The 12,260-nt window shown below is 39.1% G+C and overlaps 1 protein-coding gene across 5 annotated transcripts in view; it reads left to right on the forward strand.

Moving 5' to 3' along the window:
* The first annotated feature begins 709 nt into the window (after positions 1-709).
* Positions 710-12,260, forward strand: part of UBE3A (ubiquitin protein ligase E3A) — a 103,426-nt gene continuing 91,875 nt past the window's right edge. For all 5 annotated transcript variants that reach the window (XM_063088886.1, XM_063088887.1, XM_063088890.1 and 2 more), the window contains exon 1: positions 710-1,274. The gene's annotated coding sequence lies outside the window, so the exon portion shown is untranslated. The remainder of the gene's footprint in view (positions 1,275-12,260) is intronic.

Genomic DNA, 12,260 nt, shown 5'->3' on the forward strand with positions numbered 1-12,260 from the left:
GATCAAAATAAGCGTCTATCCAGCTGGGGTCAACTGGGAAGCCTCGTCACTTAATCAACAACCTACTGAACGTCAACACTGCGGGAGACGGGCTTTTACCTTCTAGTCTCTGTTAAACTAGTGACACATCCTGTGTTGGCAAGAAACCTAAACAGATGACCTTGGTCCCCTGAAAGCTGGTCCGCACTCTAGGGCCATCCCTGCAATGATTACAGGGGCAGCTCCAGTGGAAAGGGGTTGGGGTCGGAGACCTAGTAAGGACAGGCTTCTGTCCCACCTTGGGACTGGGGGCTATCAATGTCGCCTTGGCTGACTTTCGGAGTCGATTCGTCCCCCAACAAAACCGGTGGCGTTACTTCGTGAGGTAGACCAGGGGGCTCTCCAAACCTACTGTGGGGTAGCCCAGGGGTTTTCCGGAGCGTACCCCGTTCTTTCCGCCGGGCCACAAACAGCAGGGGCTAAAAGGAGGCACCACCCCCCTGTCCAGCCCCAAGATGGCGACCGATCCTTGTGGGACTCGGAGGAGGCGCGGGCCTCCCTCCCTTCCCAACGAACCCTGCGCCGGTGGCGACGGCAAGCGGGAGGGGGGCGGTGCCGGCGAGGGAGGAAGGGGCGGAGCGCGGCGCCCTCCCGCGAGCGTCCTGGCTCCGCCCCGCGTCCCCGCGTCGCGGCCTGGGGCTCTCGCCCGCCCGGGCGGCGCGCGCTGCCTGCCGGGATACTCGGCCCGCCCAGCCAGTTGTCCCGTCTTGCGCCGCGGCAGCGAGATCCGTGTTTCTCCCAAGATGGTGGCTCTGGGCTCGGGGTGACTGTAGGAGACGATAGGGCCCTTCCCCCTTCGCCAGGACCCCGACGCACCACCCCTGGCTCGCTCGCGAACCCCGCCGCCGCGTAGCGCTCCGTCGGCCCGGGCGCCCGCCATCGCCTCTGACTTAGGCTTCACCTTTGCCGACCCGGCGCGCTCGGTCGCGGGCGGCGGCGCCTCCCTCGGCTCCTCCTCGGAGTAGCTCGCGGCCTATAGCCCCCGTCAGGAGGACCCCCAGTGTGGACAGGCAGCGGCGACTGGCGACGAACGCCTGGTTTACGGCGGCTCCGGCTCCCCCATTCCCGGCCTCGGTTTCCGGAGAAGGAAGCGCGGGTCCCGCATGAGCCCCGGCGGTGGCGGCAGCGAAAGGGAACGAGGCGGTGGCGGGTGGAGGCGGCGGGCGAGGGCGACGACGAGCAGCGAGGCGGCCGCCGCGGCGAGGGCCGCAGCCCAGGCGCGGGGGCGACGACAGGTCAGTGTTGCCGTGGACGCGGTCTGGCCGTGCGCGCTCCTCTCCTCCGCCTCCTTTGACGCCCGGCCACCCTTCCGGCCTCTCCCGCGGGACCGGCGCCCCCTTTCCGGAGCCCCCGCCCAATCCACCGCAGCGAGTGTCTGGGGTCGCGTGGTCTGCAGGGGCCGGTGCCAGAAGTAGGCCCCTGGTGGCCGCGGCTGCTGCAGCCGTAACTGTCAGTCCTGGCTGGGAGCCGGAGGGAGGATTTTGTCGCCCGAGGGGAGACGAGCGGACCGGGGCGGGGCGGGACGGGACGTGCTGGGCGTTGAGGATCGGACCTTCTCAGAGCAGGCTGGGCTGGGCCCCTGGTCGGGAAGAGCGGGCCTTTTCCTTCGAAGGGGAGCTCTTTCTCGGCGTTTTCGAGGTTTTTGGCTCTCTTGGGGAAGACATATTTAGACGTGTGCTTGGTGGGTTGGGGTTTTGGGGGTGGATTGACAGGGAGGGAGGGAGGATGAAGCGGTGTGTCAAGCCCAAGGAATTATGTTCACATATTACTCGTGTTGCTGGTCACCGGCATTTTGAAGTTGAACGTGAGTTACTGGGTTTGCCAGAGACTGCTGTGTTAAATGCAAACCTGCAAGCAGCTGGCCTTTTAAATTTTTTTTCCCCTTTTCAGTTGAGAAAGCGAAAAGGACATTTTCCTCATCTTGGTGTGGAGGCTTTTGTTGGTAAAATCAAAATTGAATGTACTAAATCAATGCTTTAGTTTGTAAAATTTTAGAAATAATTTTAATGTGAATACCTTGTTTAAGCTTAGAATCCTCGAAAGGTGATTTAGTTTCTAAATTTTTTATGACTTGCTGTGGACGTGCTGAAATAGAAACAGTATAAAATCAATTTGGAGTTATATTTATTAAGTGGCTAGGTTGCTGTCGAACATGTAGACTAATAACATAGGATTTACAGTCCAAAGTTACCTTCAATCGTGAAGGAATATGGATGTGATCCATAATTTTGGATTATTCCACTGCCTGCAATATTGAGAAAAGCAGCGAATTATTCCAGAGTGTTTTGGAGGGAAGGGGTTTGAAGTAGAGATGACCTAAAGTTTAAGAAATACAACTGTTAAAAAGTTACCTGTCAAAGACATGTAGGTACCCAGTAAATCTTTTTGAGTGAATTGGACAAGTGGGATGAGAGGTGTTTTCCTCACACCTCTGGCTAGTAAGTACCCTTATTTAAGAGACTATTTGGTAAATTTGTAAAACTTAGAATTTAGGAGAGATAAAAAGAACGTTCTATGTTGCGATATGTATTAAAAATAGCTTTGGAATTAGGTCCTACTTTTAAATCTAAGCTACTTATTACATTTTTGGTGAAATGAATACAGTATAAATGATGCTGCTAAACCCTGAGAATCTCCAGAAGCCCTTTAAAGAAACACTGATAAGCAGGACAGAACAAGAAATAGCTTCAAGAAATAATTTACAATTTTTGTGTGTTTGTAATACACATGGAAGAAATACAAGAACAGAGTACAAAGAAATAACTTGTAATATTTTTTACATTATAGTATAAACTGTGATAGTCTTATTGTGTCAGTATTTATTAACTAGTATTAGTGTACTAAGTAGTATGCACACCATCCTCTGGACATTGCTCCCGTCCCAGAGTTTTACTTTATACAGATACAAAATACCGTTTTGATTCCTTCTCAGAAGTTTTTGAAGATGCTTTTATTTTATCTCCACTAAATTCTACCCTTTTTTTCATGGCCTTAAAAATAATTTCCTGAGTAAGAGTACTTAATAGTTAGGGGTGTGAGGAAAACACATTCTTATAACACTTGTCCAGTTCTTTTAACAAAATTTATTGTGTACCTAGTGTCTTTGACAGGTAACATTTAATTGGGTTGTAGAAGGGTACTTCAAAAAGTTCATGGAAAGATTTGTATTATCTTTCACTTCTATTTTCCCAGGAACTTTTTGAAGTTCCCTCATATTTCTTAAACTTTAGGACACTTTTATCTCAATCCCCTTCTGAAAAAAAATTATAATGGTTTACTGTTTCTCTCCATATCAGTTAGTGGAATGATCCAAAACTATGGGTCATATCCAAATTTTTCAGGCCAAGCACTTGAAATAATGTATCCTAATGTCTGTTTTCTTAAGTGATTATTGGTTATGTTCTCTAGTCATTTTTCACACTTTTTGTTTGGACCTATAATTGCATAGGTCTAAATGCAGAAACATTAAGTATATATGCAGCTGTTAAAAAATTAGATTTCTGATTTTTATGAGTGGAGACATTTTCAGAAGTGATATTTCAAGTAAAATATTTGGGTCAAGTCAGGCTCTTTTCATGATGGTTTAGGACAACAGAATTGTGGCTGGTTTTGATAATTTTCTTCTTACTGCCAAGTGTGAAGTTAACATATAATCAGAGATGTCATGGTATGTATAGTGGAAATACATTTGGAATTAGACCTTGCTTTTAATTCTGGCCTTACCATCATTGTCTTAATCTTAGTGAGCCACAATTTTGTAATCTGTAAAATGGGATGGTGAAACTACTTCATAGTTGTATCACCTTAGAAGTCTTCCTACCCAGTTTTTGAGTGGTCTCAAAGCACCTTGTATATAGTGAACCATATGTCATCCTTTATGTTGTTTGTTTCCTCTCTGTCTGTGAACTCATTCTTTAAGGGCAGAGATTCATAGTGCTTACCAGAGTGTGTGTTACCAAATGTCTTAGTCTCCTTGGGCTGCTGTTACAAAATACCAAAGACTGGGTGGCTTATAAACAGCAGAAATTTATTTCTTTCAGTTCTTGAGGCTGAGAAGTCCATGGTCACGGTGCTGGCAAGTTTGATGTCTAGTGAGGCTCACTTCCTAGTTCATAGACAGCTGTCTTTTCACTGTAACCTAATGTAGTGGAAAGGTAGAGGGATTTTTTATCTGGTCTCTTTTATAAGAGCATTAATCCCATTCATGAGGGCAGAGCCTCCCAAAGGACCCCACCTCCTAAAACTATCACCTTGGGGGTTAGGCTTTCAACATATGAATTTTGGGGGTTACTTTCTTACCATAGCACCAGAGTATGCATGAATTAGTTTTTAGTAAATCATCAACTAACATTTATTAGGTACCTACTGTGGCTACTATGAGCTAGGTATAGGTGCTGCAAAGACAGGAAAGATGTCTGTGTTTTGGAAGCTTATAGTGTAGTGACTTTCTCCAGGTAACACCCTTTTTTTGTAAAAACCTGTCACATAATAGAGCTTCATTCTCCCATGTCCTTTCAAGCTTAGGACAGTTCTGTGGACTCAACAGCTCCAATGCACTAGCTGCTATCCCCCTTTTAGTACAACTCTCTGGCATGTGCCTCTTCATGTGTAGGTCCCAGCCCACCACCCAGTATGTGGCACGTAGTGTATAGTATTTATATATTTGTGTGTGTAAATAAAATAAAATAAAAAACTTACTCTGGCAGTTGTCTGTAAATATTTTGGGGGAATGATAATCATTCTGTGTTCCAGTAATAGATTTATGGGTGTTTTAAACCTAAGTAGGACTGTCCTTGAGGTCAGCTACTCCAATAGTTTTTATATGTGAGAAAATTGAAGTGCAAAGCTTTAAAATGATTTTCTTAAAGTCACCCAGGTGACTGGGTCAGAATCAGAGTCTGAGTCTCTGGACCCTAGTTCAGGATTCTGCACATATTGGACTGTACCTGTTAGGAAGAGTAGTTACACTTGCTTCGTGATTACCCACCCACTTTTTTGGAGATATGTGAGTATTTTCTACACTATTAATAGAAGGCATCCTTCACAAGATGCCCCAGTGGATCTTTTATTTTTTCTAATAAAGGAAGTGAAGTAAAATTACCTTAAATAAAAAGTGTTAATCTTCTAGAAACTTATATCCTGTATCCAAACATGAGATGTTTGAAATACTTAAAGGTGCTATATAAATAAGGTTTTTTAAAAATAACTTATTAATAAATATACAGTGAATTTCTTTGCTACCTTTTATTTTCATTTACTCTCAAAAATGTCCCTTATAGTGTTTTGATCTAAGGTATCTTTAACAAGTAAATACCGTTATGGATAATAATTCAGAAAGATTATTAATTATTAGGCCTAAAGAAAATGAAATAAAGTTAGTACAGTCAGCCCTCACATCTGTGGATTTAACCGTGGATTGAAAATATTTGGAAAAAAAATTGGACATGTATAGACTTTTTTATTCTTGTCATTCCTAAAACATTACAATATGACAACTATTTACATAGTATTTGTATTGTATTAGGTATTATAAATGATCTAGAGATGATTTAAAGTATACAGGAGGATGTGCATAGGTTATATTCAAAAACTGTGGCATTATATATCAGGGATTTAAGCATGGCAGATTTTGGTATCTACAGAAGGTCGTGGAACCAACCCCCCGTGGATACCAAGGTATGACTGTATTTTTTTTTAAATACTGCTCATTGCACATGATCTTTAGCTGGAAGTCAGTTATTACTGTTTGATTCTAAGCCTTGTGACTGAACTCCCTAACATCATATATAAAATTTTAAGGGTTTCAGAGTCTCAGTAGGTTCTGTGAACAGAAGCCACCAGGAATAATTGAAATGGAGGAAGGAGTACTAATTTTGGTGTCAGAAGACCTTGGGCTCATCCTTCTTCTCCAGCTTCCTAGCTGGTCATGAGCATGTCATTTAGCTTTCTAAGCACTTTTTTCTTCTGTCAAATGAGGGTGATATTTGCTTTGTCTATTTCAGAGGATTATGCTTTTCAAGTGTGATCGTTTTTGAAAAAGTGAGTTAATGTTGTATAAAGTGACCTTATAACTGATTTAGTGACTTGCCCAAGAAAACAAATTAGTGGTAGACAGTAGGTGATTGGAACCTTGGTATATTTTCATGCCCTTTTTTTTTAACCTAATATCAAATTTTATTTTATTTTATTTTTTTATTTTATTGGTTATGAATATTCAGGGTGTACAAAGCTGACTGTCACCACTTGTGCCCAAGATGTGATGGCAAGATCAATACTGTCAGCATTCCCATTACCACAGATTGCTATTAACGTTTCAAATCTTTTCTTAGAAACATTATTTTGGGAAATTTTTAGTGTGTGACTTTATTTTAAAGTTGGTAACTACATTTGAAATGAACTTAATAGAATGATCTTAATAGTGATGCCTTATTCAGTATTATTGATCAAATTCCTTTTGTAATTTGCTCTACTTGACCTGTTGTGTTAATTTGATAAATGGCAAGTGAATCATAAGATTTATCTGAAAGGGAAAGAAGTTTTAGGGGGCATAGACCCATACTGGATAAGATTATTCCTGAAGTTCAATTCCAGAAAATCTGAATAGGGATCTCTCGTAAGGTGTCACATATGGATCACAGAAGAAAATCCTATGTAAAGTCAGCGTTTGTGCTGCAGGTAAAAGCATATAGATATTGTATGAGCCCTGAACAGTTCTTATACTAGTAGGGTAAATCTTCCTTCAATGAAACTGTTGGCTGGCCAGTATGGATTCTAATGCTGTGACTCTCAACAGCTCAGTGTGTTACATAAGTTGATCTTCTGTATTTGTCAGCATCAACTGAGTTTAGTTTAGCCCAAGTCCCTTCAAGTTACAGAAATCAAACATGAGAATTTTTGACTTATTTCCTTCTGGTATGCAGGCTTGCAGCCCTTTCCTTAATGTGTGCCCATTGTTTTAACTTTTCAGCAGTTCAAGACGTTCCTCTTTACATTTAAAACAAGCATTGTTGCACACAAAGTATACAGCTGTGGGCTGACTGAAGATACTGCCAGTGCTGTACTTATACCCAGGTTCTTTTTTTTTTTTTTTTTTTCTGACCGGTAAGGGAGGATCGCAACCCTTGGTACAGTGTGGTCTGCACCATGCTCTACCAGAGAGCACACCGGCCATCCCTATATAGGATCTGAACCCGCGGCCTCAGCGCTCCCAGTGCCGCACTCTCCCAAGTGAGCCACGAGGCCGGCCCCCCAGGTTCTTTTCATGTAGTGACTTATATCTCCCTGTATCAGAAGGGATGGCTCATCCATTCCAGTCTTCTAATGGACTTCTACCTCATCAGCCTTCCTCTCAAATGTGAGAAAATAGTCTTAGAATTGCCTTGTGGACTGTAGCCACCTTCCTAACTCATTTATTTTTATATTCTTTGTGATGCAGAATAAATTCTGAATCCCCTCTCCAGAATAACAAACAACCATGTATGTGCCATTCAGTGCCAATAGACAAATGTCTCATTTTGTCACTTCCTTACATTCTAGCTCCCTCTCTAAAACTCATGTTCTTTATTTTCTTCTCAGGTGATACCTTTAGCACTGCACATACCACAAAAGCAAGTTTTTCTCTTCATTCTTCCAGCACATACTTTTCTATAATGCTGTTCTTTGGAAGGGAAAAAATGAAATACTCAGCAGTATTTCCGGTATTAAGCTAGTGGATCGTAGGGGGAATGTGGGTTATTTCCAGCTTATCAGTACTTTTTTCTTAAGAATCTTATTTATTGTGCCTGTGTGTGTATACGTGCACCAATATTGATAACCATATTGTGTGCCATAAATAAGAATATCTAATATTTATCTCTGCTGAATATTTTAAGTTTTCATTTTATGAATTATGTCTTTTAAGCACCTCTTGCAGGTGACATATATGCTAATTGATTAATCCTGTTTCACTCAAAGATTAATTGGATAATTTTTTTTTCTAGTTTTCTGAAGTGAGCTGACAGTGTTTCATGTTCTGTGTTGGCGATAGAAATTATGCTGTTTAAGATAATCCAAATTCAGAATTTCTAAGAAATGAAAAGTTTCCCTAATTATTTCTTACACACTCTGTGACGTGCTTAAAGAATGGAGAGGGAAAATAGGAGATTAAATGGATAAAGCATGGTAACTAAGGTAGGAATATACTACTTGACAGAATGGAAATGTTTCTTAAACGTTTACTATAGTATTGAAATAGAACAGTTAAGTTCTAATATATAGATCTGAGCTAATTTTATCTTTTATACACATAAAGCTAGATTTCTGCATTTTAAATCATATTGTATATTTCTTTAAATTTAATTATAGCACATGTACCATATTTCAAATTATCTTAAAAATGACGAAGATCTTGTGGTCTTTTTAACCCAGTGTGGGATCAGTCCTCCCCTGGCCCAACCCTGAAAATCTTACTCCATCTTCTGGGCTAGATGATAGGGACGTTTGAATTTAAAAATTGGCACATATCAACTATTCACTTATATCAACTGAAATTAAATAATTTCTTTGCTCCTGGATTGAAGGTTCTATGAGAACAGTAAATGTTTGCTGTCTGTCTTATTTTTTGGTTTGTTGCATGTGCAGTTTTAGGCATTTGTAAGGGTTGGATGAATTAACTACTTTTTAGTTCATTCAGGCCTACTTTTAGATATCTTGTGAGGTGATAAGCTATGTGTGATCAGGAACAAACCTCGAGGTTTCTGAACTTAAAGTAAATTTAAGTAGAGATGGACAGAACTAGGGGTCAGCTTGGACAGTGGGCCAAAGACCTACTGTAGCCTCAATTACTGCCTCTGCCCATGCTGCATTTGATAAAGCATTTCTAGGAGAGGCGTGTGTGTGTGTACGTGTGTACACATATACTCATCTCCATGTTTCTAGTTGATGCCAGATTTTGAAAAATTGGGGCTGATCTCTCTCTTAAATGGTCAAGATCTAATTCCCTTAAGTGCTATTTAGACAGCTAGTAAATGTCTAAAATTGCCATACTACAATAATATTTATTTTATATTCGTACTCTGATATCTTTACTTAGTTCTTAAGTAAGGAGGTTGGATTAGATGATCTCCAAGGTCATTTTCATCTTGGACATTGTATGCTAATGTCTCATTTTTCTTTTAAAAATGTATGTATATATTTTAGTTATGGAATATTTAAAACATACAGAAAACACTGTAGCAAATACCCATTTACCAACCACCCGTAAGTATAAATTATGTCAGTTTTGATCTTTTGTGAAAAAAATCTTACATATTCACTTGTAGCAACCTCATCCCTTCAAGTCCTACTATTTTATCTCCTTACCCAAAGTAACAACTATCTTGAGGTTCTTGGGCATATTTCATATCATAGTTTTCTACTTTTACTATATACTTGTACATGTATCCATAAATGACATATGTTGTTGGTTTTTGTGTTTTAAATTTTTACAGGTATGTATTGTACGTATCTTTCATCAACTTGCTTTTTGTTACGTTTTTGAGATATGTATATTGATGCATGTAGATCAAGTTTATTTGATTTCACTGCTGTATGGTATTCCATTGTATGCATATATAAAATGTATATATCCCATGATTGATTGATATTTTGAGTTGTTTCCTTTTTAGGTATTTTAAATAATGCGGCAGTTATCATTTTTACACGTATGTGTGTGTGTGTTTCTCTTGGGAAGATCCATAGACATGAAACTGCTGAGGAATAAGGTGTGAATATCTTTAACTTTACTAGACATTGCTACATTCTTCTCTGAAATGGACATGCCAGTGTATACTTGATCAGCATTATATGGGCGTTTCTGTTTCCAACATCTTCATCCACACTTGGGATTATCAGATTTCAAAATATTTGCTCATTTGATGGATGTGAAATGTTATCTCCTTTTAATTTGCATTTGCTTGATTATTAATTCTGAGCGATATGTAAAGGAATTTTATTTTTGGTATGTTTTACGTGTTTGATAAATTACAGAAAGGTTTTTAAAGGAAAAGAAACACTATCTTATTATATTTATGTTGAAAAGGACTTTGGAGATTATTTCATCCAATCTTACTTTTATAATGCATCCAAGGAAAATTATCAGAATAAGAATAAAATATAAAATCCTGCTCATTGTAATGTTCTTTTTGTGGTGTAGAATCTCAGTTTTTGTTATCAAAAAACATGAGTCTTTTTGTTAATGATTTGTGCTTTTTGTTTTGTTTAAGAAATCCCACTTTTATAATGTCTGCTAATAGTTGAGAGGGTTTTTTTTGTTTGTTTTTGTATTTATGTTCATTTGAAGAGAGTTAGGAATTTTTTTTTTCATGAAAAGATAGTTGCTCCAATATTAAGGATTGAATTCTTCCCTTATATATATATTTTTTAATGTCACTTGTATCATCTTCCATATGCTTGGATTAGATTTTAGGTTCTTTACTCTTTTTCATTTAATTTATTCACCTTAAAGAAAAATTTTTTTTAACACCTGTACCATGTTGCTTTATTTATAATAGCTTTAAGTAAAGCTTTAAAATCTGGGAGTCCAGGCCTTCCCCTTTGTTGATTTTCAGAATTGTCTTGGCTGTTCTTGGACCTTCACTCTTCCATAATAATTTAAAACCAGCTTATCAAGTTCCTTTGGGGATTAATATTGCATTGAATATATAGATTAGCTTGGGGGGAATTGATATGTTTTATCTTGCCATTTATTAGATTCTTCTGTATTTTGCAGTTCATGGCTTTTGCATGTACTTATGCTCTATTAAATTTATTCCCAAATATTTGCCTTTTTTTTGTATTATAAACAGCATCTTTTTTCTGTTATATTTGATCATTGCTGGTATTGATTTTGTATTTATCAACTTGGTTGAGCTCTTTATTAGTTCTGATAGTTGGTTTTTTTTTTTTGGGTTATTGTGAACAAATAATTCTGTTTTACCTTGTTACTTTCTATTTAGAATTTTTGTTTGGTAGGATTCTGTGTACTTTCTCAGCCTTACCTTCCTACACACTTCCCTTTGTTCAGTACCATCTAACAATACTGGCCTGTTTTCAGTTTCTTGAGTTATCCAACCTCCTTCTTTTGTCAAGCCCATTGTCAGTGCATAATCTGCTTGGAACACAGCCTACAAATTTTACCTACCTTTTAGGGCTCAGCCTAAATATTACTCAGAGAAGCCTTCCTCAAGAGTTTCTCTCCTTGCGCTCACTTGTTTAGGGCTTCCCTGTATTATACTGTTATTGAATCCTGCTTTCCCTGAGTGTACTTATCTCAACTGAAATTAAATAATTTCTTTACTCCCGGATTGAAGATTCTATGAGAAAAGTAAATGTTGTCTGTCTCATTTTTTTTTCATGCCCAGCTTCAGGCATTTGTAAGTGCTGAATGAATGAATGTTCATATACTGATTGATAAGGATTGCTTTTTTTCTTTTTCTTTTTTTTTTTTTTTTTGTCGTTTTTTCGTGACCGGCACTCAGCCAGTGAGTGCACCGGTCAGTCCTATATAGGATCCGAACCCGCGGCGGGAGCGTCGCCGCGCTCCCAGCTCAGCACTCTACCAAGTGCGCCACGGGCTCGGCCCAGGATTGCTTTTTTTCCCAGTTAGAAATGTTACCCCAGTTGATAACTGCCCAAAAGAAAATTTATAATTAGTCTACATTGAAGTATTTTATAAGACATTAATAGAAGAATAAACATTCTCAATGTGTTTAATATTTATGTTCTTTAAATGTGGATGGTCATTAGAACAACAGTTTTTCTACCTGTTAACAGGTACAAGTCTAGTTCACTTAGATAAGATAAATTTTCTGAAAAGCATTTTGAAATTAAATTAGAAGCTCTTTTGTTATTCTTAAATCAGAAATTTTACTTTATGAGTTTAGGTGCTACATTTGATAGGCAATGAAATGTAATAAACCTGAAAATATGAATTTATGATTGCTTCAAGGAAAACCCACCTACCTTTAGTTCTGTTAGTATATTGTATTATGTCTTTTTTTTTTTTTTTTTTGGTATGTGTATAGCAGGCTGAAAATTGGCATACTTCTAGGTTTAATTTTAGGTTAGGCACTATGTAAAATTGAACTAAAGTTAATTATAGTACAAAACAACCCAGAGGAAAATTTCATAGTAATAAATTATTGGGACTATATGGCACAGATGCTTCTGTTTTCAGATTGTAGAATTGTTGGCCTGAATGAGTG

Source organism: Cynocephalus volans, chromosome 3 (assembly GCF_027409185.1).
Source record: "Cynocephalus volans isolate mCynVol1 chromosome 3, mCynVol1.pri, whole genome shotgun sequence".
Lineage (NCBI taxonomy): Eukaryota > Metazoa > Chordata > Mammalia > Dermoptera > Cynocephalidae > Cynocephalus > Cynocephalus volans.